Genomic DNA, 24,171 nt, shown 5'->3' on the forward strand with positions numbered 1-24,171 from the left:
ATTAAAGCAGAAACTATTTAAATTCTTTGAAATTATTGAATATAGGGACAAAACTTACCAAAATCTCTGGGATACAGACAAAACAATGTTAAGAGGAAAGTTTATGGCCCTAAATGCCTTAATAAAATAGCTAGGAAGGTTTCAAAGTAACAATCTAATTTTGCACATAAAGTCCTAGGAAAAGAAGAACAAACCAACTCTAAACTAGAAGAAAAGAAATAACTAAAACTAAAGAAGAATGTAATGAAATTGAGATACAAAAATTTATACAAAAAGAATCAATGAAACAAAGAGTTGTTTCTTCAAAAAAATAAAATGAAATTAAATTGATAGACCCCCTAGCTGGATTAACAACAACAACAACAACAAGAAAGAAGATCCAGATAAGCACAATCAGAAACAAAAAAAGTGATATTACCACTGATCCCACAAAAGATCCTCAAAGATTATTGTGAACAACTCTATGACACAAATTACAAAATCTAGAGGAAACGAATTTCTGGAAGTGTACAATCTCCCAAGATTAAATCAAGAAAATAGGCTAAAACCCTAAATAGACCAATATCAACTTCTAAAATTGAATTAGTAATAAAGAACCTATCAAAAACAGCAAAAAAGTCTTGAGCAGATGGATTCACAAATTCTACCAGACATACAAACAAGAACTGATACTTAACCTACTGAAACTATTCCAAAAAATTGAAGAGGATGTGCTTCTCACTAACGCATTCTATGAAGCCAGTATTAGCCTGAAACCAAAGTCTAACAGAGTCAAAACAAACAAAGAAACTTCAGATGAATATTTCTCATGAACACAGATGCAAAACTCCTCAACAAAAGACTAGCAAATTCAATCCAGAAGCACACCAAAAAGTTAATACACCACAATCAAGTAGGCTTTATACTTGGGATGCAAAGCTCATTTAACATATGCAAATCAATAAACACGTTTGATTCTCACATAAACAGAATCAAAAGCAAAAACCATATCATCATATTAATAAATGCAGAAAAATTCTCAATAAAATCCAACATCCCTTTATGACAAAACCCTCAACAGCCTAGGCATAGAAGAAACATACTCAAAAATAATAAGAGCTATCTATGACAAGCCCACAACCAACATTATACTAATTGGGCAAAAGGTTGAATCATTGCCCTTGAGAACTAGAACAAGACAAGGATGCCCATTCTCACCACTCCCATTAAATGTAGTATTGGAAGTCTTAGCCAGAGCAATCAGACAAGAAATAAAAAGGCTTCCAAATAGAAAAGAAAAAAAAAAAAAAAAAGTCAAACTATCTCCCTTCACTGACAATATAATTCTATGCTTGGAAATCATAAAGATTCTGCCAAAAGGCTCCTAGAATTGATAGACAACTTTAGTAAAGTTTCAGGATTTAAAAAAAAAAAATGTAGAAAAATCAGGAGCATTTCTATACACCAATAACATCCAGGCTGAGAATACAATCAAGAATACAATCTTACTTACAATAACCACAAAGAAAATGACATACCTAGGAAAACAGCTAACCCAGGATGTGAAAGATCTCTCCAAGGACAACTACAAGACACTGCAGAAAAAAATCAGAGATGACACAAATAAATGGAAAAACATTCCATACTCATGGATTGGAAGAATAAATACTGTAAACATAGCCATGTTTGCCCAAAGCAATGTACAGATTCAAGATATTCCTATCAAGATAACAACATCATTCTTCACTGATTTACAAAATACTAATCTAAAACTCATATTGAATCAAAAAAAGGTCCCAAAGAGCCAAAGCAATCCTCAGCAAAAGGAACAATGCCAGATGCATTAAACTATCCAACTTCAAAATATACTATAAAGCCACAGTAACCAAAACAGCTTGGCACAAAACAGGCACCAAAAAAAAGTACAAAAACAGACAAATATACCAGTGGAACAGAACAGAAAACTCAGAAATAAAGCCACACACCTACAACCACCTGACCTTTGACCAGGCTGACAAAAACAAGCATTAGAGAAAGGACTCCCTATTCAATAAATGGTGCTAGAATAACTGGCTAGCCATATGCAGAAGATTGAAGCTAGGCCCCTACCTTTTACTACAAGCAAAATTAACTCAAAAAGAAGTAAAGATTTAAATGTAAGACCTCAAACTATAAAATTTTGGAAGACAACCTAGGAAATACTCTTATCAACATCAGACATTGGCAAAGAATTTTTGGCTAAGTCCCTAAAACCAATTGCAACAAAAACAAATATAGACAAGTGGGACATGATTAAACTAAAGAGCTTCTGCACAACAAAAGAAATGATCAACATAGTGTGGAAAAAACATTTTAATGGTCCATCATTATGGTATGATAGATCTAAGTACTGGCAATCAGCCTGCGGACATGACAAAGCACATGGTTCATGTACCTAAAAAGCCATGATAAGTGAACAGAATGTGGACAAGGGGGTCAGCCTGTAAAAGAGAATAAAGTTTTGTTATTGGGAAATTGAAACTTAAGCAGGAAAACAGACTAGGGTATGACCCTATAAGGGGATAACGGAACCTGGGCGACATCCGGGAAGATGTAACCCCATAGTACTCAACCAATGAGGAACTAGGGGAGGGGCTTGCATGCTGGGAAATAAATTGTCTGCTGTAACTGCCCCAGGTGTATCTGCCTACCGACACCCAATCTTGTAAGACTGCCACTAAATTCTTGCTTCTGCTGTTGTGTCTCTGAGTCCATTCTTTGGGGCTGGACAGGTGAATGTGTTTCTCACAAGCTTGGGGGCTCATCCGCGCCTGCATGAGGTGGGACTCTGGCTGAGAGGGGAGATGTGTCCCACCCAATTTTAGATGGCCCACTCTGAGCATTTTGGCTCCCCACAGAGGCCACAGACAAAGCCAAGACTGTTATCCAGGAGGCAGCAAAGGTGATGCAGGGAGAAAAAGCTGGCACCATGGCAACCAGTCAACCTCCTGCATAAGCCAAGCTAGGAAAGTTGGACTGTAAGTACTACCTTGGTGGTTGGGCATTTTTGGAGGTCGTGTGTGCGTGACTGAGACATATCCCAGATACAAGCAAGTACGGAGTCCCAATCCACCATTCCGTTCTCCCAAGAGGGAAACAGCCAGACAAATGAAGCAATTCTCTAGGTGTGCAAGAAACCTCCAGCAGGGGGAGTTGAGTACATAGGAAAAAAACAGACACAGAGACTTACCAAAATTCTAGGCCTAGGGAACAAAGGAAAGAGGGAGCCAAAAAGACTTCCTCCAACATTCCCCCAGATAGTTCCTTGGGGAGAATTCTGCAGGTTTGGAGAGACAACCCTTAAACCAGGGACAAGAAAAAGCAAAAGATGATGAAGTATTTCTGTTTTATCTGGCTCAAAGACTTTTCATATATCAATGTTTTGGCCTAAGTTTGGCTCAGATGAGGATTGGGTGTGCCAAGCTTTAATTCTCTATGTGAATGATAAAACCGCATCCTCACAAGAAGAGATACGTTAGGTTCTCTGTTGGATCAAGGAATTAGCCCCCATGTTGCCCCTCAAGGAATAAGAAGAAAAAGAGCTTAATAAAAAGCCCTCGTCTGGTGAAAAGCCCAGGGACCCCTTGTCATGCTTTCCCCTTCCATATTTCTCACAGAATAAGGGCCAGGAAGATCAAGGGGCAGCAGGAGGGTTAGAGGAAGAAAGACCTGGAGACTGCGGGGAGCCAAACCAAATGCTCCTTTAGAGCCTTATCCAAATTTAAGAAAAGGATTAGAACAATGTAAAAGGGATATTAAGGTCTACTCTATCCTTTCCAAACAGCAGACATCTCGCATGTTCCCCATTAGGGCACTTCCCACGGGACAGGAAGAGACTGGCTTTGTAAATGCTCTGCTTACAAGTACTGAAGTTAGCGATTTCAAAAAGGGGATGAACCCACTCCTAGAAGATCCCCTTTGTTTAACAGATAAGTTGGACCAATTCCTATGGCCCAGCTTTTACACCTGGGCTGAATAATACCTATTATAAATATTCTATTCACAGGAGAAGAAAGGGGAATGGTTGGGAGAGTGGCCATGACTATCTGGGAGAGGCAACATCCTCTCAGAAAAGGAGTCTCATCAGCCGAACAAAAATTTCCAAATGTCCATCCTGAATGGGATAATAATTATCCCATGGATCATGCCCAAATGCAGTACCTCAGGGAAATAATAATTAAAGGGATTAAAGAGTCCACTCCTAGGACAAAAAATATCTCTAAAGCATTTGAGATTCAACAAGAAAAAGAAGAAATCCCCTCTTCATTCTTGCAGAGGCTCAGAGACCAAATGAGGAAATACTCAGGATTAGATCCACAGGACCCAGTAGGGTAAGGCCTTTTGAAGGTTAACTTTGTAACTAAAAGCTGCCTGACATTACTAAGAAACTACAAAATATTGGTAGATGGAATGAGAAACTGATTAAAAAATGACTGAGGGAAGCTCAGAAGGTCTTTGTAAGGAGAGAGGAAGAGAAGCAGAAACAAAAAGTGAAAACCATGTTTTTCACTGTGGAAGAGGTAGTTAGAAAAAGGTTAGATTAAGATCTCCCTCAAAAGAGACAAGGGAATGATAAATTTTGACATAGAGAAAGAAGGGAAATGCAGGGAAAAGCTCCTAAGACTACAAATGGATGTTACAAGTGTGGAAAGCCAGGGCATTTTAAAAGAGAATTTCCTGAAAGGAAAAAAGAAGAAAAGGTGATCCCCCTTATGACCTTTGATGAAGGTTGCAGGGGGTCAGGGGTTCCTTCTGAGTAGGTACCACCAGGAACCCTTGATAGATTTGAGGGTGGGACCCAAGGGGGAAAAAGTGACATTCTTGGTTGACACTGGGGAGATTCGCTCCTCCCTAACTCAACAACCAAAGGGTACAGAACTCTCTAAGGAAAACTTGACAGTATCAAGGGTAAAAGGGGAGGTATTTTGGGTTCTGATATTCAAGAAAATTTTAATTATATTGAGACCAGATCAAATTGAGGGGTCACTCCTATATGTTCCTGAAGCAGGAACTAACCTGGGTCAAGACTTGATTGTGAGACTGGGTTTAGGATTAGGAATAGAGGAGGAACAAATAAAAGTAATGGTGGACCTCCAAATAGAGAGGAAGGAAAGAAAAATCGATCCCCTTGTGTGGGTTAGGGAAGGCAACAAGGGAGTGTTAAAAATGACACCCTTATACACTGAACTAAAACAACCAGGAGAAGTAATTTGCAGAAAACAATACCCCATTCATACTGAAGGGAGAAAAGGTTTCCAACTAGTAATAGAGGGGTTGATTAGAGATGGACTATTGTAACCCTCCATGCCACCATACAATACCCCAATTCTCCCAGTTAAGAAGCCTGATGGGTCATATAGATTAGTGCAAGATCTAAGGACTATAAATCGAATTGCCCAAACCTGCCACCCTGTGGTGCCTAACCCCTACACCCTCCTCAGTAAGATACCCTATGAACATAAGTGGTTTAGTGTGATAGATCTAAAAGATAGATTCTGAACATGTCCCCTAGACTTTAGGAGTAGGGACCTCTTTGCCTTTGAATGGGAAAATCCCATGAATGGGAGAAAACAACAGTACCACTAGACTGTACTGCCACAAGGTTTTACAGAAGCCCCACATTTATTTAGTCAAGTCTTAAGTCCTGGAGGAAATCCAACCTTCCAGGGGAACCCAGTTATTACAATATGTGGATGATCTTTTAATTTCTGGAGAGAGGAGAGCCAAGGTTTCAGAAACCACCATAAGCTTGCTTAATTTCCAAAAAGAAAGGGAATTGTGAGTCTTCAAGAACAAATTGCGGCATGTTAGGGGCCATTTTGAGCTTTAGGAAGTTTTAGGGGTATCTGGTTACCTTGGTAAGCCAAGGGGCTGAGCTGCCCCTTTTCTCCCAAGGTTCTCCACGGAAAAAAGTGTACAGAAGACAATGGGGAAGAAAATGCCATGTTACAGTTAGCTGGACTTGTGCTGAAACTCCTGTGTGGCTCTTTTTGGTAAGCTGGGGTGATTACTAGCAAGATGGCCTAATAGGAACAGCTCTGGTCTACCGCTCCCAGCAAGATCATCGCAGAGGGCAGGTGATTTCTGAATTTCCAACTGAGGCACCCAGTTCATCTCATTAGGACTGGTTGGACAGTGGATGCCGGCCACCCGTGGAAGGCAATCTGAAGGGCATCACCTCACCCAGGGACAAGGAGTTGAGGAATCGTCTTTCCTACCCAAGGTAAGCTGTGAGCATCTGAGCCTGTGGAACTCTGACACAGATACTGCACTTGTTCCATGGTCTTTGCAACTTGCAAACCAGGAAATTCCCTCCAGTGCCTATGCAACCAGGGTCCTGGGTTTCAAGCATAAAACTCAGCAGCCATTTGGGGAGACACCAAACTAGCTGTAGGAGTTCCTTTTTTTCATATGCCAGTGGTATCTGCAATGCCAGTGAGACAGAACCATTCACTTCCCTAGAAAGGAGTACTGAAGCCAGGGAGCCAAGTGGTCAGGCTCGGTGGGTCCCACCCCCACAGAACCCAGCAAACTAAGATCCACTGGCTTGAAATTATTGATGCCACCACAGCAGCAACCTGAGATAGACCTGGAGGTTCAAGCTTGGTGGGGGGAGGGACATCCGCAATTGCTGAGGCTTCAGTACGCAGTTTTCTGCTCACAGTGTAAACAAAGCTGTTGGGAAGTTTGAGCGGGGCAGAGCCCACTGCAGCTCAGCAAGGCCACTGCTGCCAGACTGCCTCTCTAGATTCCTCCTCTCTGGGCAGGGCAACTCTGAAAAAAAAAAGGCAGCAGCCCCAGTCAGGGGATTATAGATAAAACTCCCATCTCCCTGGGACAGAGCACCTAAGGAAAGGGGAGACTGTGGGCAAAGTTTCAGCAGACTTAAATGTTCCTGCCTGACAGCTCTGAAGAGAGCAGCAGACCTCCCAGCAAAGCGTTCGAGCTCTGCTAAGGGTCAGACTGACTCCTCAAGTGGACTTCTGACCCCCATGTATCCTGACTGGGAAACACCTCCCAGTAGGGGCCAACAGACACCTCATACAAGAGCTCTGGCTGGTATCTGGCAGGTGCCCTTCTGGGATGAAGCTTCCAGAAGAAAGATCAGGAAGCAATCTTTGCTGTTCCGCAGCCTCTGCTGGTGATGCCCAGGCAAACAGGGTCGGGAGTGGGCCTCCAGCAAACTCCATCACACTGGCAGCAGAGGGGCCTGACTGTCAGAAGGAAAACTAACAAACAGAAAGAAAAACTACATCCACTCAGAGACCACATTCGAAGGTCACCAACATCAAAGACCAAAGGTAGATAAATCCACAAAGATGGAGAGAAACCAGCACAAAAACACTGAAAATTCCAAAAACAAGAATGCCTCTTCTCCTCCAAAGGATCACAACTCCTCACCAGCAAGGGAACAAAACTGACCAGAGAATGAGTTTGATAAATTGACAGAAGTAGGCTCTGGAAGGTGGGTAGTAACAAACTCCTCCAAGATAAAGGAGCATGTTCTAATCCAATGCATGGAAGCTAAGAACCTTGAAAAAAGGTTAGACAAATTGCTAACTAGAATAACCAGTGTAGAGAAGAACATAAATGACCTAATGGAGCTGAAAAACACAGCACAAGAATTTCGTGAAGCATACACAAGTTTCAATAGCCAAATCGATCAAGAGGAAGAAAGAATATCAGTGATTGAAGATCAACTTAATGAAATAAAGCATGAAGACAAGATTAGAGAAAAAAGAATGAAAAGGAATGAACAAAACCTCCAAGAAATATGGGACTATGTGAAAAGACCAAATCTACATTTGACTGGTGTACCTGAAAGTGACAAGGAGAATAAAATCAAGTTGGAAAACATTCTTCAGCATGTTATCCAGAAGAACTTCCCCAACCTAGCAAGACAGGCCAACATTCAAATTCAGGAAATACAGAGAACACCACAGAGATACTCCTTGAGAAGAGCAACCCCAAGACACATAATCATCAGATTCACCAAGGTTGAAATGAAGGAAAAAATGTTAAGCGCAACCAGACAGAAAGGTCGAGTTACCCACAAAGTGAAGCCCATCAGACTAACAGCAGATCTCTCAGCAGAAACCCTACAAGCCAGAAGAGTGAAGGCCAATATTCAACATTCTTAAAGAAAATAATTTTCAACCCAGAATTTCATATCCAGCCAAACTGAGCTTCATAAGTGAAGGAGAAATAAAATCCTTTACAGACAAGCAAATGCAGAGAGATTTTGTCACCACCAGGCTTGCCTTACAAGAGCTCCTGAAGGAAGCACCAAACGTGGAAAGGAACAACCGATACCAGCCACTGCAAAAACACACCAAATTGTAAAGAACATCAACACTATGAAGAAACTGCATCAACTAACGGGAAAAACAACCAGCTAGCATCATAATGACAGGATCAAATTCACACATAACAATATTAACCTTAAATGTAAATGAGCTAAATGCTCCAATTAAAAGACATAGACTGACAAATTGGATAAAGAGTCAAGACCCATCAGTGTGCTGTATTCAGGAGACCCATTTCATGTGCAAAGACACACATAGGTTCAAAATAAAGGCATGGAGGAATATTTACCAAGCAAATGGAAAGCAGAAAAAAGCAAAGGTTGCAATCCTACTCTCTGATGAAACAGACTGTAAATTAACAGATCAAAAGAGACAAAGAAGGGCATTACATAATGATAAAGGGATCAATCCAGTAAGAAGAGCTAACTATCCTAAATATATATGCACCCAATACAGGAGCACCCAGATTCATAAAGCAAGTCCTTAGAGACCTACAAAGGGACTTAGACTCCCACACAATAATAGTGGGAGACTTTAACAGGCACTGTCGATATTAGATCAATGAGACAGAAAATTAACAAGGATATTCAGGACTTGAACCCAGCTCTGTACCAAGCAGACCTAATACACATCTACAGAACTCTCCACCCCAAATCAACAGAATATACATTCTTCTCAGCACCTCATCACACTCATTCTAAAATTGACCACATAATTGGAAGTAAAACACTCCTCAGCAAATGCAAAAGAATGGAAATCATAACAAACAATCTCTCAGACCCACAGTGCAATCAAATTAGAATTCAGGATTAAGAAACTAACTCAAAACTGCACAACTACATGGAAACTGAACAATCTGCTTCTGAATGACTACTGGCTAAATAACATAATAATGGCAGGAACAAAGATGTTCTTTGAAACTAATGAGAATGAAGACACAATGGACCAGAATCTCTGGAAAACATTTTAAGCAGTGTGTAGAGGGAAATTTATAGCACTAAATGCCCACAAGAGAAAGCAGGAAAGATCTAAAATTGACACGCTAATATCAAAATTAAAAGAACTACAGAAGCAACAGCAAACAAATTCAAAATCTAGCAGAAGACAAGAAAGTTAACTAAGATCAGCGCAGAACTGAAAAAGGTAGAGACATGACACAAGAAACCCTTCAAAAAATCAATGAATCCAGGAACTGATTTTTTGAAAAGATCAACAAAATAGACCACTAGCCAGACTAATAGAGAAAAGAGACAAGAATCAAACAGATACAATAAAAAATGATACAGGGGATATCACCACTGATCCCACAGAAATACAAACTATCATCAGAGAATACTATAAACACCTCTATGCAAATAAACTAGGAAATCTAGAAGAAATGGTTAAATTCCTGGACACATACACCCTCCCAAGTTTAAACCAGAAAGAACTCGAATCCCTGAATAAACCAATAACAAGTTCTGAAATTGAGGCAGTAATTAATAGTCTACCAACCAAAAAAGTCCAGGACCAGATGGATTCACAGCCAGATTCTACCAGAGGTACAAAGAAGAGCTGATACCATTTCTTCTGAAACTATTTCAATCAATAGAAAAAGAGGTAAGCCTCCCTAACGTATTTTATGAGGCCAGCATCATCCTGATACCAAAACCTGGCAGAGACACAACAAAAAAGAAAAGTTCAGGTCAATATCCCTGATGAACATCAATGCAAAAATCCTCAATAAAATACTGGCAAACCAAATCCAACAGCACATCAAAAAGCTCATCCACCATGATCAAGTTGGCTTCATTCCTTGGATGCAAGGCTGGTTCAACATATGCAAATCAATAAATGTAATCCATCACATAAACAGAAACAATGACAAAAACCACAAGATTATCTCGATAGATGCAGAAAAGGTCTTTGACAAAATTTAACACCCCTTCATGCTAAAAACTCTCAATAAACTAGGTATTGATGGAGCATATCTCAAAATAATAAGAGCTATTTATTACAAACTCACAGCCAATATAATACTAAACGGGCAAAAACTGGAAGCATTCCCTTTGAAAACCAACACAAGACAAGGATGCCCTCTCTCACCAATCCTATTCAACATAGTAGTGGAAGTTCTGTCCAGGGAAATCAGGCAAGAGAAAGAAATAAAGGGTATTAATAGGAGGAGAGGAAGTCAAATTGTCTCTGTTTGCAGATGACATGATTGTATATTTAGAAAACCCCATTGTCTCAGCCCAAAATCTCCTTAAGCTGATAAGCAACTTCAGCAAAGTCTCAAGATACAAAATCTATGTGCAAAAATCACAAGCATTCCAATACACCAACAACAGACAAACAGAGAGCCAAATCATGAGTGAACTCCCATTCACAATTGCTACAAAGTGAATAAAATACCTGGGAATACAATTTACAAGGAATGTAAAGGACCTCTTCAAAGAGAACTACAAACCACTGCTCAGGGAAATAAGAGAGGACACAAACAAGTGGAAAAATGATCCATGCTAATGGATAGGAAGAATCAATATTGTAAAAATTGCCATAATTCCCAAAGTAATTTATAGATTCAATGCTATCCCCATAAATCTACCAATGACTTTCTTCACAGAACTGGAAAAAACTACTTTAAACTTCATATGGAACCAACAAAGAGCCCGCATAACCAAGACAATCCTGGGCAAGAAGAACAAAGCTGGAGGCATCATGCTACTTGACTACAAACTACAGGCTACAGTAACCAAAACAGCATGGTGCTGGTACCAAAAACAGATATACAGACCAATGGAACAGAACAGAACAGAGGCCTCAGAAATAACACCACACATCTACAACCATCTGATCTTTGACAAACCTGACAAAAACAAGAAATGGGGAAAGGATTCCCTATTTAATAAATAGTGTTAGGAAAACTGGCTAACCATATGCAGAAAACTGAAACTGGACCCCTTCCTTACACCTTATACAAAAATCAACTCAAGATTGATCAAAGGCTTAACCATAAGATCTAGTGCCACAAAAATTCTAGAAGAAAACATGGGCAATACCAATCAGGACATAGACATGGGCAAAGACTTCATGTTTAAAACACCAAAAGCAATGACAACAAAAGCCAAAATTGACAAATGGAATCTAATTAAACTAAAGAGCTTCTGCACAGCAAAAGAAACTATCATCAGAGTGAACAGGCAACCTACAGAATGAGAGAAAATTTTTGTAATATATCCTTCTGACAAAGGGCTAATGTCCAAAATCTACAAAGAACTTCAACAAATTTACAAGAAAAAGAAACCCCATCAAAAAGTGGGCAAAGGATATATGAACAGACACTTCTCAAAAGAAGACATTTATGCAGCCAACAGACATATGAAATAGTGTTCATCATCACTGATCATTAGAGAAATGCAAATCAAAACCACAATGAGATACCATCTCACACCAGTTAGAATGGCAATCATTAAAAAGTCAATAAACAACAGATGCTGGAGAGGATGTGGAGAAATAGGAATGTTTTTACACTGTTGGTAGGAGTGTAAATTAGTTCAACCATTGTAGAAGATAGTGTGCTGATTCCTCAAGGATCTAGAACTAGAAATACCATTTGACCCAGCCATCCCATTACTGGGTAAAGGATTATAAATTGTGCTACTATAAAGACACACGCACATGTATGTTTACTGCAGCACCCATTCACAATAACAAAGACTTGCAACCAACCCAAATATCCGTCAATAATAGACTAGATAAAGAAAATGTGGCACATATGCACCATGGAATACTATGCAGTCATAAAAAAGGATGAGTTCATGTCCTTTCCAGGGACACGGCTGAAGCTGGACACCATCATTCTCAGCAAACTGTTACAAGAACAGAAAACCAAACACCAAATGTTCTCACTCATAGGTGGGAGTAGAACAATGAGAACACAAGGACATGTGGAGGTGAACATCACACACTGGGGCCTGTCTGTGGAGTGGGGGCCTATGGGAGGGGTAACATTAGGAGAAATACCTAATGTAGGTGATGGGTTGATAGGTGCAGCAAACCACTATGGCATGTGTATACCTATGTAATAAAACCACACGTTCGCACACATACCGTAGAACTTAAAGTACAATAATAATAATAATAATAAAAAAGAACAAATTGCAATTTATAGAAAAAGAAGTTAAATATTTAGGATACCTGATTAGTGAAGGAAAGTGGAAAATAAACCCAGAAAGAATATCAGGAATAGTGGCTCTGCCTTTGTCTAAAACAAAGAGAGAACTCCAAAAAATGTTAGGTTTAACTGGCTACTGTAGGTGCAGGCCCTCATGACATCCCCAATCCTAGCCCTCCTATTTTTAGAGAAACCAGTCCATCTGTTTGTAATGGTAGACCAGGGTGTTGTCCTTGGGGTGCTCACTCAAACCTGGGGAGGGAAGAGGCAATCTGTTGTTTTTGTCCCCAGGCTTCTTGATTCTGACTCTCAAGGGTGGCCCTAATGTGTGCAAGCAGTACCTGTCACAGCCCCACTGGCAGAGGAAAGTCGAAAGCTAATCTTTGGTGGGGCCCTAATAGTGAGCACCCCACATCAGGTCAGGAATATATTAAATCAAAAATCTGGGAGATGGTTAATGGGTTCTCATATTCTAAAATATGAAGTCATATTACTAGAAAAAGATAATTTGGTTGTAACAACAGATACTTGCCTGAATCCAGCCAGTTTCCTATGGGAAGGAGAGGAGAACAAAGAGGCATGAGACCATAACTGCTTAGACATCATAGAATGCCAAACCAAAGTTAGACCAGACCTTAGAGAAGCTCCACTACATGATGGGATTAGGTTGTTTGTGGATAGGTCATCCCAAGTGACAGATGACAAGATACATAATAGTTATGCTGTTATTGATGGAAATGAACACTCCCTATGTGAGGAAGGTAGATTACCTAATGGCTGGTTGGCCCAAACCTGTGAATTATATGCTCTTAACCAGGCCCTAAAGCTCCTTGAAGGCCAAGAAGGCACTGTATATACTGACTCTAAATATGCCTTTGGGATGGTACACACTTTTGGAGAAAATCTATACAGAGCAGGGCTTAAGAAATTGCAAGGGAAAGGAACAGATACATGGGAAACTAGTCAGCAGGTCTTAAAGAGACTTCTGCTTTCAGCAGAGATAGCCATAGTTCATTTAAGTGGCCATGAGAAAGGGAACGCTATGGAAGCTGTAGGGAACAGGCTTGCTGATTAAGCTGCCAAACAAGCCTCTCTGCAGGAAGAAATTAGGCTATTTAACCTAATTCCAGACATCCTGAAGTTAATACTAAGGTCCCAATTCACTAGAGAAGAGAAAGAGAAACTAGGCAAGATAGGGGCCGCTCAGACTGAAAATGGAAGGTGGGTACTTCCTGATGGGAGAGAAATGATAAGTAAACCCCAGATGAGAGAACTAATGTCTATGTTACACAAACGGAGTCACTGGGGACCCCAGGCTCTGTGTGATGTAATGCTTAAGAATTATGGATGTACAGAGATTTACACCCTCACTAAACAACTATGTAGAAGCTGTGTAACTTGTCAAAGAGTAAACAAAAAGGTGATTAGAAAACAGGCCTTTGGAGGAAGACCTCCTGGACTAAGACCATTTCAGAGCATTCAAGTAGATTTCACAGAAATGTCCAAGGTAGGAAGACTAAAGTATTTTTTGGTGATCATAGATCACCTTTCCAGCTGGGTGGAAGCCTTTCCCTTTCTGACAGCCACTGCTTGGAATGTGGTAAAAATAATATTAGAACAGAGTTTACCTAGATTTGGCCTGGTGGAAAATACTGATTTGGACAATAGAAACCACTTTACCTCAAGGATGCTAAGGGGAATTATGGAAGGTTTACACATTAGATGGGATTATCACACCCCTTGGCATCTCCCTTCCTCTGGAAAGGTAGAGGGAATGAATCAAACTCTCAAAAAGCATATTACCAAACTAATCTTAGAAACGAAAATGCCTTGGAGCAAATGTCTCCCAATAGCACTCCTTAGGATTAGGACAGCCCCAAGAAAATACTTGGGATTGTCTCCCTATGAGTTATTATATGGGTTCCCTTGTTTGGACAGAGCTACAGATCTTCCTACTAGGGAAACCAAGGACCAATTCTTAAGGAATTATATACTGGCCATACTCTCCATCCTGTCATCTCTTAGGTTAAAAGGACTTCTGACTGAAACTCCACCTCTTGAGTTCATGACTCACCACTCCCAGGCTGGTGACACAGTGCTAATTAAGACTTGAAAAAAAGACAAGATCCACCCAAGTTGGGAGAGTCCCTATCAAGTGCTCCTGACCATGAAAACAGATATGCAAACAGCTGAACAAAAGTGGACTCACTTTACTCAAGTCAAGGAACTGGTAAAAACAAACAAACTAACTAACAAAAAACAGAAGGGAGATTAAAAAAAAAAAAGGGAGGCAGGGCAGGGTGACTCATACATGTAATCTCAGCACTTTGGTAGGCCGAGGTGGGTGGATCACTTGAGGTCAGGAGTTTGAGACCAGCCTGGCCAACATGGTGAAACCCTGTCTCTATTGAAAATATAAAAATTAGCCGGCATGGTGGTGTATGCCTATAATTTCAGCTATTCAGGGGGCTGAGGTAGAAGAATCACTTGAACCTGGGAGGTGAAGTTTGCAGGGAGCCAAGATCACACCACTGCACTCCAGCCTGAACAACAGAGCAAGGCCCCACTTAAAAAAAAAAAAAAAGAAGAAGAAAAGAAAACCAATGCAAAGTGCATGGGTCACCCAAGGAAACCTTAAAGTTAACTCTGAGAAAAACCTAAAAAGAAAACATGAGCTGGCCTTATCTCTGGAAGTCAATATGGCTGGGATGGGTTACTATACAAAGAGCAGAAGGTCAAAATGGAAATTGGCAGGGGACTCCTCCATACCCAATCAGGTTAGTGGTTAATGTGACCAAGACAGTAGCACCCCACACTATAAGATTTGATGCCTGCCAGGTTTTATCTCATGGTAATTTCGAAAACCAGAGACAGCTCTTGCAGGTGGATAAATATATTTGTTCTGAACAAGATACAGCTTATGACAGGGCATCACCCTGCCCCAGCTGGAATGATGTATGATGGACTACCAAATTTCATGGTTGGACAATAAACATGAGGTGGGTAACACTGAGCTGGAGACCCTTGAAGAATAAACTACATCTGTCCAAGGGCTCCCCACCAAATAACTGCTGGAATATAGAATGAAATCCTACACTTATCACCATTGACAATCCAGCCATTCTAGACCAAGAACCAAACGTACTGTCTCGAGTATATGGTTAGGGGCAGACATCACAAGAAAAGACCCCATAGGGTGATTTGTTCTCAAACTGATCGAGAACTTGACCAACCCCATTTGCCTGGGCCTACTCCAACCCCAGACCCTAACAAACACTTTAATCTACCAAATAATGACCCTAAAAGAGTAGAAATAATTGAAGTAAAGGATTCCTTAGAAACCTAAGAATTTGAGACTTGTAAGAAAATCCAAGCAAATCTTAGAAATTGAGACAGAGAACAGAGATGTGAATGCCTGGGTCAAATGGCTCAAATTTTTGGTATAGACACTCAACAAGAGCATCTACTACACGTGTGCTGTGGGAGGACCTCAGGCACAGGTGTTTCTGTTTTCCCTAGCCTGGGATATTGATCCTGAAGAAATGTGTTGCATGTTGGCTCCTGTGGGGAAAAGAAAGAGAGATCAGCCTGTTACTGTGTCTATATAGAAAGAAGTAGACATAAGAGACTCCATTTTGTTCTGTATTTGAGATGCTGTTAATCTGTGACCCTACCCCCAACCTTGTCCTTGCAAGAGACATGTGCTGTGGTGACTCAAGGTTTAATGGATTTTGGGCTGTGCAGGACGTGTCTTTGTTAAACAAGTGCCTGAAGGCAGCTTGCTGGTTAAAAATCCTGCCCGTCCCTGGGCAATGGAACACCTCGGTATAAAACCCGATTGTATGCTCTGTTTACTGAGATAGGAGAAAACCACCTTATGGCATAAGGTGGGATTTGCTGGCCGTAATGCTGCCAAGAGGTTTATGGAGATGTTTGCATATGCGTATCAAGGCACAGCATTTTCCTTTGAACTTATTCATGTCACAGAGATCTTTATCCATATGTCTTACTGCTAATTTTCTCCCTAAAATGATCCTATTGTCCTGCCACTCCCTTATCTTTAAGATGGTAAAGATAATTATCAATAAATACTGAGGGAACTCAGAGACCGGTGTGGCGTGGGTCCTCTGTATGCTGAGCGCCGGTCCCCTGGGCCCACTTTTTCTTTATACTTTGTCTCTGTGTCTCATTTCTTTTCTCAAGTCTCTCGTTCCACCTAACGAGAAACGCCCACAGGTGTGGAGGGGTAGGTCACCCCTTCAGGCTCCATACCAGGACAAGAATGCATGGGGAAATGAGGTTCATAGGAGTCTGTCATTGATCTTTCCGACATTGTGGAGATCAGATTCCAGAGCAATCCCCTCCTTCTCTATAGGGAATATCAACCACTCCTCTTGCCTCTTTAGGCAGGGGCAGAGTTCATTAAGCCTGTAGGAGAACTCTTGACTTGTACCCACATCCTAAACATCACTGATAAGTCAGGCAATGGCAATTACTCAGCTCTTATATACCCTGGGCTGATGTCTGATGGTATTATGGGAACAGGAATCTTGGTAACCTGTTACCATCTAATTGGACCAGGACTGGGGCTTTAGTTCAATTGGCCATTCCCTTCACCCTGGCATTCCATAAAATACCTGAAAATACACAAGGCCATTGAAACCAGAGAGACTTGACAATTCTTTTTTTCTCATAAAAATATTATATTTTTCAGAAGAAATATTACATATAATACATTGAAAATCACTCATTGCTTTTTCTTCTTTTTTCCATGAATGTGTAGGTGTTTGAGTCTCTTGTATTTCTTCTTTTATACAAGATATGGGCTGTTTGAAAACTATTTCATTATCTTTATCATCATCATTCATTTCAGCCACTTCAAATTTTTGTCTCTCCAAAAATGTTGGTGTAAAAACTGGTGTGGGGCCCTGGCTATCCACAGTCTTCTCAGAAGTGTCAAGAGTGCCTAAAACCTTTCTCTTCTTTCATAAAACCTGGCCTTTTGTAGATGTCTGATGATTAGTTTTTAAAATACTTTCTGTTTTCTGTAAAACCAAAGAAGGAAAATCATAATCAATTCCTTTTTAGCTCATTTCTTCCTGAGTAATCTTTCTTTCTTTTTAAATCATTCCTCCATCCGTAGCTTTTGTGTTAGTGTCCAATTCTGATTATACCATTTCACTGATGGATATGATGGCTGCTTAAATGGAACATTCCAGTCTTTAAAGATTTCTTTATGTACTTTTTCAGGTGGCATATAATGACACTCCACGAGTCTTTCACCAAACAGGTAGTTGTTCATTGTTTCAGCAACCATCTTGGCAACATCCTCAAACTCAAACTTCACAGATGCAGAGCCTTTGCTATTTCCAGTCCTTTTACTTCTGAACAGTCTGAACCATGTAACAGTGCCAAACTAGGAGAAATACGAAAAGATCTGGGTTTCATTAAGTAGGTGGCACACAAAGACGACTGCAGGAGTAAGTTGTTCTTGTTCTTTTTGCTGGGTTGTGCGCTTGCGAACCTGTACCACCTCCTTTTGAAACTCAACATCTTCCTGTGGGTTAAGTGACAGGATTGGCCCAGCTGGGACAGAAAATGCTGCCATGCCAAAAGTGGCCATCACTAACTCCATGAGGCACTCCTGGAAATGTCAGGTTCTCAGCTCCCTGACAAATTTTTCTTATCATAATATATATGTTGACTTAATAGGAGTCCCTAGAGGAGGTGCTTAATGAATTTAAGGCCTGAAATCAAACAGCTGCTGGGTTTCAGTCAACACTCTTCTCATGATCAACTATTAATAAAAATGTAGATTGGATTAATTCTATTTATTATTATCAACAGAGATTCATCAATTATACTTGGGACATCCTCAAAGGGGTGGCTAGCCAGTTACATGCCACCAGCTGAATGGCCTGGGAAAAGAGGCTTGAACTAGACATGATACTAGCAGATAAAGGGGGCATTATGTGTTATGCTGGGTGGGAAATGTATTTTCATTCCCAAGAATACTGCCCCAGATTGAACTATTGCAAAAGCATTACAAGGACTGAAAACTCTTGCCAACTGGAAGAAAATGCTGGAATTGATGATCGATTTACTGGTTGGCTAGAAGGTTGGTTTGGGAAATGGAAAGGTGTGGTAGCTTCAATCCTTACATCTCTAATAATTGTAGCAGGGGCATTAACAGCAGTGGGATGCTACATTATCCCTTGTTTAAGGGGACTAGCACAAAGGTTAATTGGAACAGCTATTAACAAACAAATGCCCATGACCTATCAGCAAAATAATTTACTGTTGTTAGACACTTAACCAGACTATGAAAAAGAAAGTAAAGTAGTCCTAAAATGATTTGAGGACCAAAGGACCTAAAGATTAAAGTAAAAATAAGACCAAAAGATAAGAAAGAAGAAAGAAGGAAGGAAGAAGGAGAGAAAGAGAGACAGAGAAAGAGAAGAAAAGAAAAGGGAACTTGTAAGAAAACATTTTAATGGTCCATTTTCAAGGCATGCTAGATCTAAGTACTGGCAGTCAGCCTGTGGATGTGACAAACTGCACTGCTTATGCATGAAGGAAGTCATAATAAGCAAACAGAAGGTAGAGGAAGGTCAGCCCATAAAAGGGAATAAAGTTTTGTTATTCGGAAATCAAAACTTAAGCAAGGAAGGGGACCAGGGTATGACCCTATAAGGAGATAGTGAAACTTAGGTGACATCTGGGAAGACTGTAACCCAATAGTACTCGACTAATGAGGAACTGGGGGAGGGACTTGTGTGCTAGGAAATAAATTGCCTGCTGTAACTACCCTGGGTGTGCCTGCCTACCAGATACCTGATCTTGCAAGACTCCTATTAAAAGTTTCACTCCCACCTGGTGCAGTGGCTCATGCCTGTAATCCCAGCACTTTGGGAGGCCAAGGTGGGCAGATCACTTGAGGTCAGGAGTTCAAGACCAGCCTGGCCAATATGGTGAAACCTCGTGTCTACTAAAAATACCCCAAAATTAGCCAGATATTGTGGCATGTGCCTGTAATCCCAACTACTCAGGAGGTTGAGGCAGGAGAATTGCTTAAACCCAGGAGGTGGAGGCTGCAGTGAGCCAAGGTCATGCCACTGCACTCCAGCCTTGGCAACAGAGCAAGACTCCATCTTAAAAAATAAAAAGTCTCACTTCCACTGTTCATGTCTCTTCTTTGGGTTTGGATGGGTGAATGTGTTTCTCACAAGAGCAAATAGACAATGTTCAGAATGGGAGAAGATATCTGCAAACTCTGTCTGACAAACACATGACATCCAGAAAACAGGGAACTTAAATCAACAAGCCAAAAACAATCCCATTAAAAAACAGGCAAAGGGCCGGGCGCGGTGGCTCAAGCCTGTAATCCCAGCACTTTGGGAGGCCGAGGCGGGCGGATCACGAGGTCAGGAGATCGAGACCATCCTGGCTAACATGGTGAAACCCCGTCTCTACTAAAAATACAAAAAACTAGCCGGGCGTGGTGGCGGGCGCCTGTAGTCCCAGCTACTCGGAGGCTGAGGCAGGAGAATGGCCTGAACCTGGGAGGCGGAGCTTGCAGTGAGCCGAGATCGCGCCACTGCACTCCAGCCTGGGTGACACAGCGCGAGACTCCGTCTCAAAAAAAAAAAAAAAAAAAAAACAGGCAAAGGTCTTCTCCCTCCTCTCACTTGTCCTCCTCTCCCGGTTGCCACCACAGTGGTGGCTGCCAGGTATGGTGTCCATGGGCTGGTTGGTTTGTCTCTCACCATTTGTGTCTGTGCCATTGAATTGACTGCCCTGGCTGAGCTGGATCAAACCGCCCTGGCTGAGTTTGGTGACCTGCCTGCACCTCTGGCAGTCCAACAGTGGGGAACGGAGTGGCCAGCGCCAGTGAAGAAGATCTGGCCACAGCCTTCTTGGCACAGCAGGAGAGTGAAATTGCAGGCGTCAAGAATGACAAGGCTGGGCCAGGCGTGGTGGCTCACACCTGAAATTCCAGCACTTCGGGAGGCCGAGGCAGGTGGATCACCTGAGGCCAGGAGTTTGAGAACAGCCTGGCCAACATGGTGAAACCCTGTCTCTACTAAAAATACAAAAGAAAAATTAGCTGGGTGAGGTGGTGGGTGCCTATAATCCCTGCTACTCAGGAGGCTGAGGCAGAAGAATTGCTTGAACCTGGGAGGTGGAGGCTGCCGTGAGCCAAGATCATGCAACAGCACTCCAGCCTGGGCAACAAGAGTAAAATTCTGTCTCAAAAAAAGAAAAAGAAAAAGAATGATGAGGCCAGCCAGATACAGTGGCTCATGCCTGTAATCCCAGCACTTTGTGAGGCCAAGGTGGGCAGATCACCTGAGGTCAGGGGTTCAAGACTAGCCTGGCCAAAATGGTGAAACCCCGTCTCTGCTAAAAATACACAAAAAAATTAGCTGGATGTAGTGGAGCACTCCTGTATTCCCAGCTACTTAGGAGGCTGAGAAAGGAGAATCACTTGAACACAGGTGGCAGAGATTGCAGTAAGCTGAGACCGTGCCATTGTACTCCAGCCTGGGTAACAAGAGCAAAACTTTGTCTCAAATAAAAAAAAAAAAGAATGACGAGGACTTCACCATCCTGGACGGTGGTGCCCCCAGGCCCCAGCCACATGGCAAGCTGCCTGGGGGTCCAGATGCTCTTGATGGAGTAATGAATGGCAAATACTACTAGGAAAGTAATGATCCAACAGACAGTTGTGCAGTATTTCACAAGTGGATAGATTGCAGTCAGAGCCTGAAAGTATCCGTAAATGGAGAGAAAAGCAAACGGAACACTTGGAAGCCCTTGATGCCAATTCTCAGGAGCACGAAGCAGAGTGGAAAGAAAAGGCAATAAAGAAGTTAGAGGTGTGATATGCAAGATAGAAGGAGCAGCTACAGAAAACGAAAACAAACAGGGCAGCAGAAGAAGCCTTTGTAAATGACATTGACCAGTTGTTCCCAGGCACTGAGTAGGAATGTGTGGCCTGTCTGTGTAACTTTAACCTCAAGTCCAGAAAGCAGGCCAAAGACATCTCACACAGGCACTCAGTCCTCATCTCCCTCAAGCAGGCCCTGCTGGTGCACTGAGGAGCCACCCTGTGGATACACTACATCTGCAATATCTTAATCCAACTCAGCGAAGCTCTTCATAGTCATTGGATTAATTATGTTGAGTTCTTTTGGACCAAATCTTTTTGTCTTTAGAGCTGATCATTGTTCATGATTGCATGTTTTCTTCAACTGTGTTCTACCCGGCATTCAGAGAGTAGGGGGAGTAGGAAGAAGAAGGGAGGGAAGCATCCTAACAGTAGCCTCAACCTGTGCTTTTGTGCATTATTTTGAGAATAAATTTCTGTTTCAAACTATTTAAAAAAAAAAAAAAACAGGCAAAGGATGTGACACTTCCCAAAAGAAATCATACAAGTGGCCAACAAACCTATTAAAAATACTCAGCATCATTAATTTTCAGATAAATGCAAATCAAAACCACAATGAGATACTATCACATGAGTCAGAATGGTCATTATTAAAAGGTCAATAACCAACAGATGCTGGTGGCATTGTGGAGAAAGGGAATGCTTATGCACTGCTGGTGGGAATGTAAATTCATCCACTCTGGAAAGCAGTCTGGAGATTTCTCAAAAAACTTAAAACAGAGCTACCATGTGACTCAGCAATCCTGTTACTGTATATATACTCACACCATCCTGGCTAACACGGTGAAGCCCCGTCTCCACTAAACATACAAAAAAATTAGCTGGGCATGGTGACGGGTGCCTGTAGTCCCAGCTACACAGGAGGCTGAGGCAGGAGAATGGCGTGAACCTGGGAGGCGGAGCTTGCAGTGAGCTGAGATTGCGCCACTGCACTCCAGCCTGGATGACAGAGTGAGACTCCACTTCAAAAAAAAAAAAAATATATATATATATACACACACACATAATTTTACCAAAAAGACACATGCGCTGGTATATTCATCCCTGTGCTATTCACAGTAGCAAAGACAAAGAATCAACTCAGGTGCTCATCAATGGTAGTCAACGACAGATTAAATAAAGAAAGCATAGTACATTGCTTTGCTGGTGCATGTGCTTGTGGGCAGAACTTGCCTCCACTTCCCTGTCAGTTCCTGTGTGGGCATGCACCCTGACATGCCACAGCTGCCGGCATGAGTGCACTGCACACCTTCAACACCCTGCTGTGCTGCTGTTACCATTGGAAAACAGCATTCACAGGCACAGAAACTACCAGACTTGCACCCACCAGCACCACTCCCCCATGCCAACAATGCCACTGGCAGAAAACTACCAAGGGAGACCAGCAGACCTGTCCCCAACTCAGTGGCAGATGCTGCCCATGTTAATGTGCATACAGAGGATGTAGACAAGCCCATGCCAACCAGTGCTCTGCCAACACCACTGCCAGTGCAAATGTGTGCATGGGCAACAGTGGGGTCCCCTACCCCCCATGCCATACAGCCACCACCAAAGCTGCGACTGCCTGCACAGTGACTGGCATATCTGCACCCACCAGCACCCCACTACAGCTGATGAGCATGCAGCCTACTGCACTGCTGCTGTTGCTGGCATATGCAAGTGAGGATGAATCCCACTGCTACCATGCTACAAAGTGCTGTAGCTGGTACCATCCATCACAGTGTTGTGACCAGTGGTCCAGGAACAAATTGGCCCCTCCAGTATAGCAGGCTTCTAACATTCGGGAGCTACAAAACAAAGCAAGGGGTTGATACCAGCTGCTCAGAGTTAGAGCACCACAGTCCAGTCCAGAAGTCCTGAGCTGAGCCTTGGACCCCTAAAATCTTCCAGAAACAAAGCCAGTTGCCTGAACCCACCTTATATCACAATCAAATCCCCAAGGACATAAAAAGAATAAAAGAAAAAAAAAAACCTACCAAAGGTTAGCAACTTCAAAGTTTGAAGGCACATCAGGCCACAAAGATGAGAAAGAACCAGTGCAAGAACTATGGCAACTCAAAAAATCAGAGTGTCTTCTTACTTCCGAATGACCACACTAGTTTCACAGCAATGGTTCCTAACCAGACTAAGATGCTGAAGTGACAGACATAGAATTCAAAATATGCATAAAAATGAAGATTATTAAATACATGAGAAAGTCAAAATCCAATCCAAGAAATCTAAGGATTATAGAGCAATATAGGAGAAAATAGATGAAATGGCCATTGAAAAAAAGAACTAAAATTATCTGAGAGAGCTGAAAAATACTCCACAAATATTTCATAATGTAATCACAAGTATCAACAGCAGAATTGACAAAGTTAAAAAAATAATCTCAGAGCTTGAAGACTGGCTCTCTGAAGTAAGTCAGAGAAAAATAAAGAAAAACAATAAAGAAGAATGAACAAAACCTCTGAGAAATATAGGCTTATGTAAAGAGACCCAGTGTATGACTCATTGGTGTGCCTGAGAGACAGAAAGAGAAACTAAGCAACTTGAAAAACATATTTCAGGATATTGTCCATGAAAATTTTTGCCAACTCACTAGAAAGGCCAACATTCAAATTCAGGAAGTGCGGGGACAGGGAAGCCATGCAAAATACTACACAAGAAAACCATTCCCAAGACACATAGTCATCAGATTTTCCAAGGACAAAATGAAAGAAAAACGTTAAAGGCAGCTAGAGAGAAGGGACATTTCA

The 24,171-nt window shown here is 41.6% G+C and overlaps 2 pseudogenes; one reads left to right on the plus strand and one right to left on the minus strand.

The window, feature by feature from the left end:
• Nucleotides 1-16,680: 16,680 nt before the first annotated feature.
• Nucleotides 16,681-19,439, minus strand: LOC108580881 (annotated as a pseudogene).
• Nucleotides 19,440-21,147: 1,708 nt separating this feature from the next.
• LOC101015035 lies at nt 21,148-21,581 on the plus strand (annotated as a pseudogene).
• The last annotated feature ends 2,590 nt before the right edge of the window (nt 21,582-24,171 follow it).

Source organism: Papio anubis, chromosome 9 (genome assembly GCF_008728515.1).
Source record: "Papio anubis isolate 15944 chromosome 9, Panubis1.0, whole genome shotgun sequence".
Lineage (NCBI taxonomy): Eukaryota > Metazoa > Chordata > Mammalia > Primates > Cercopithecidae > Papio > Papio anubis.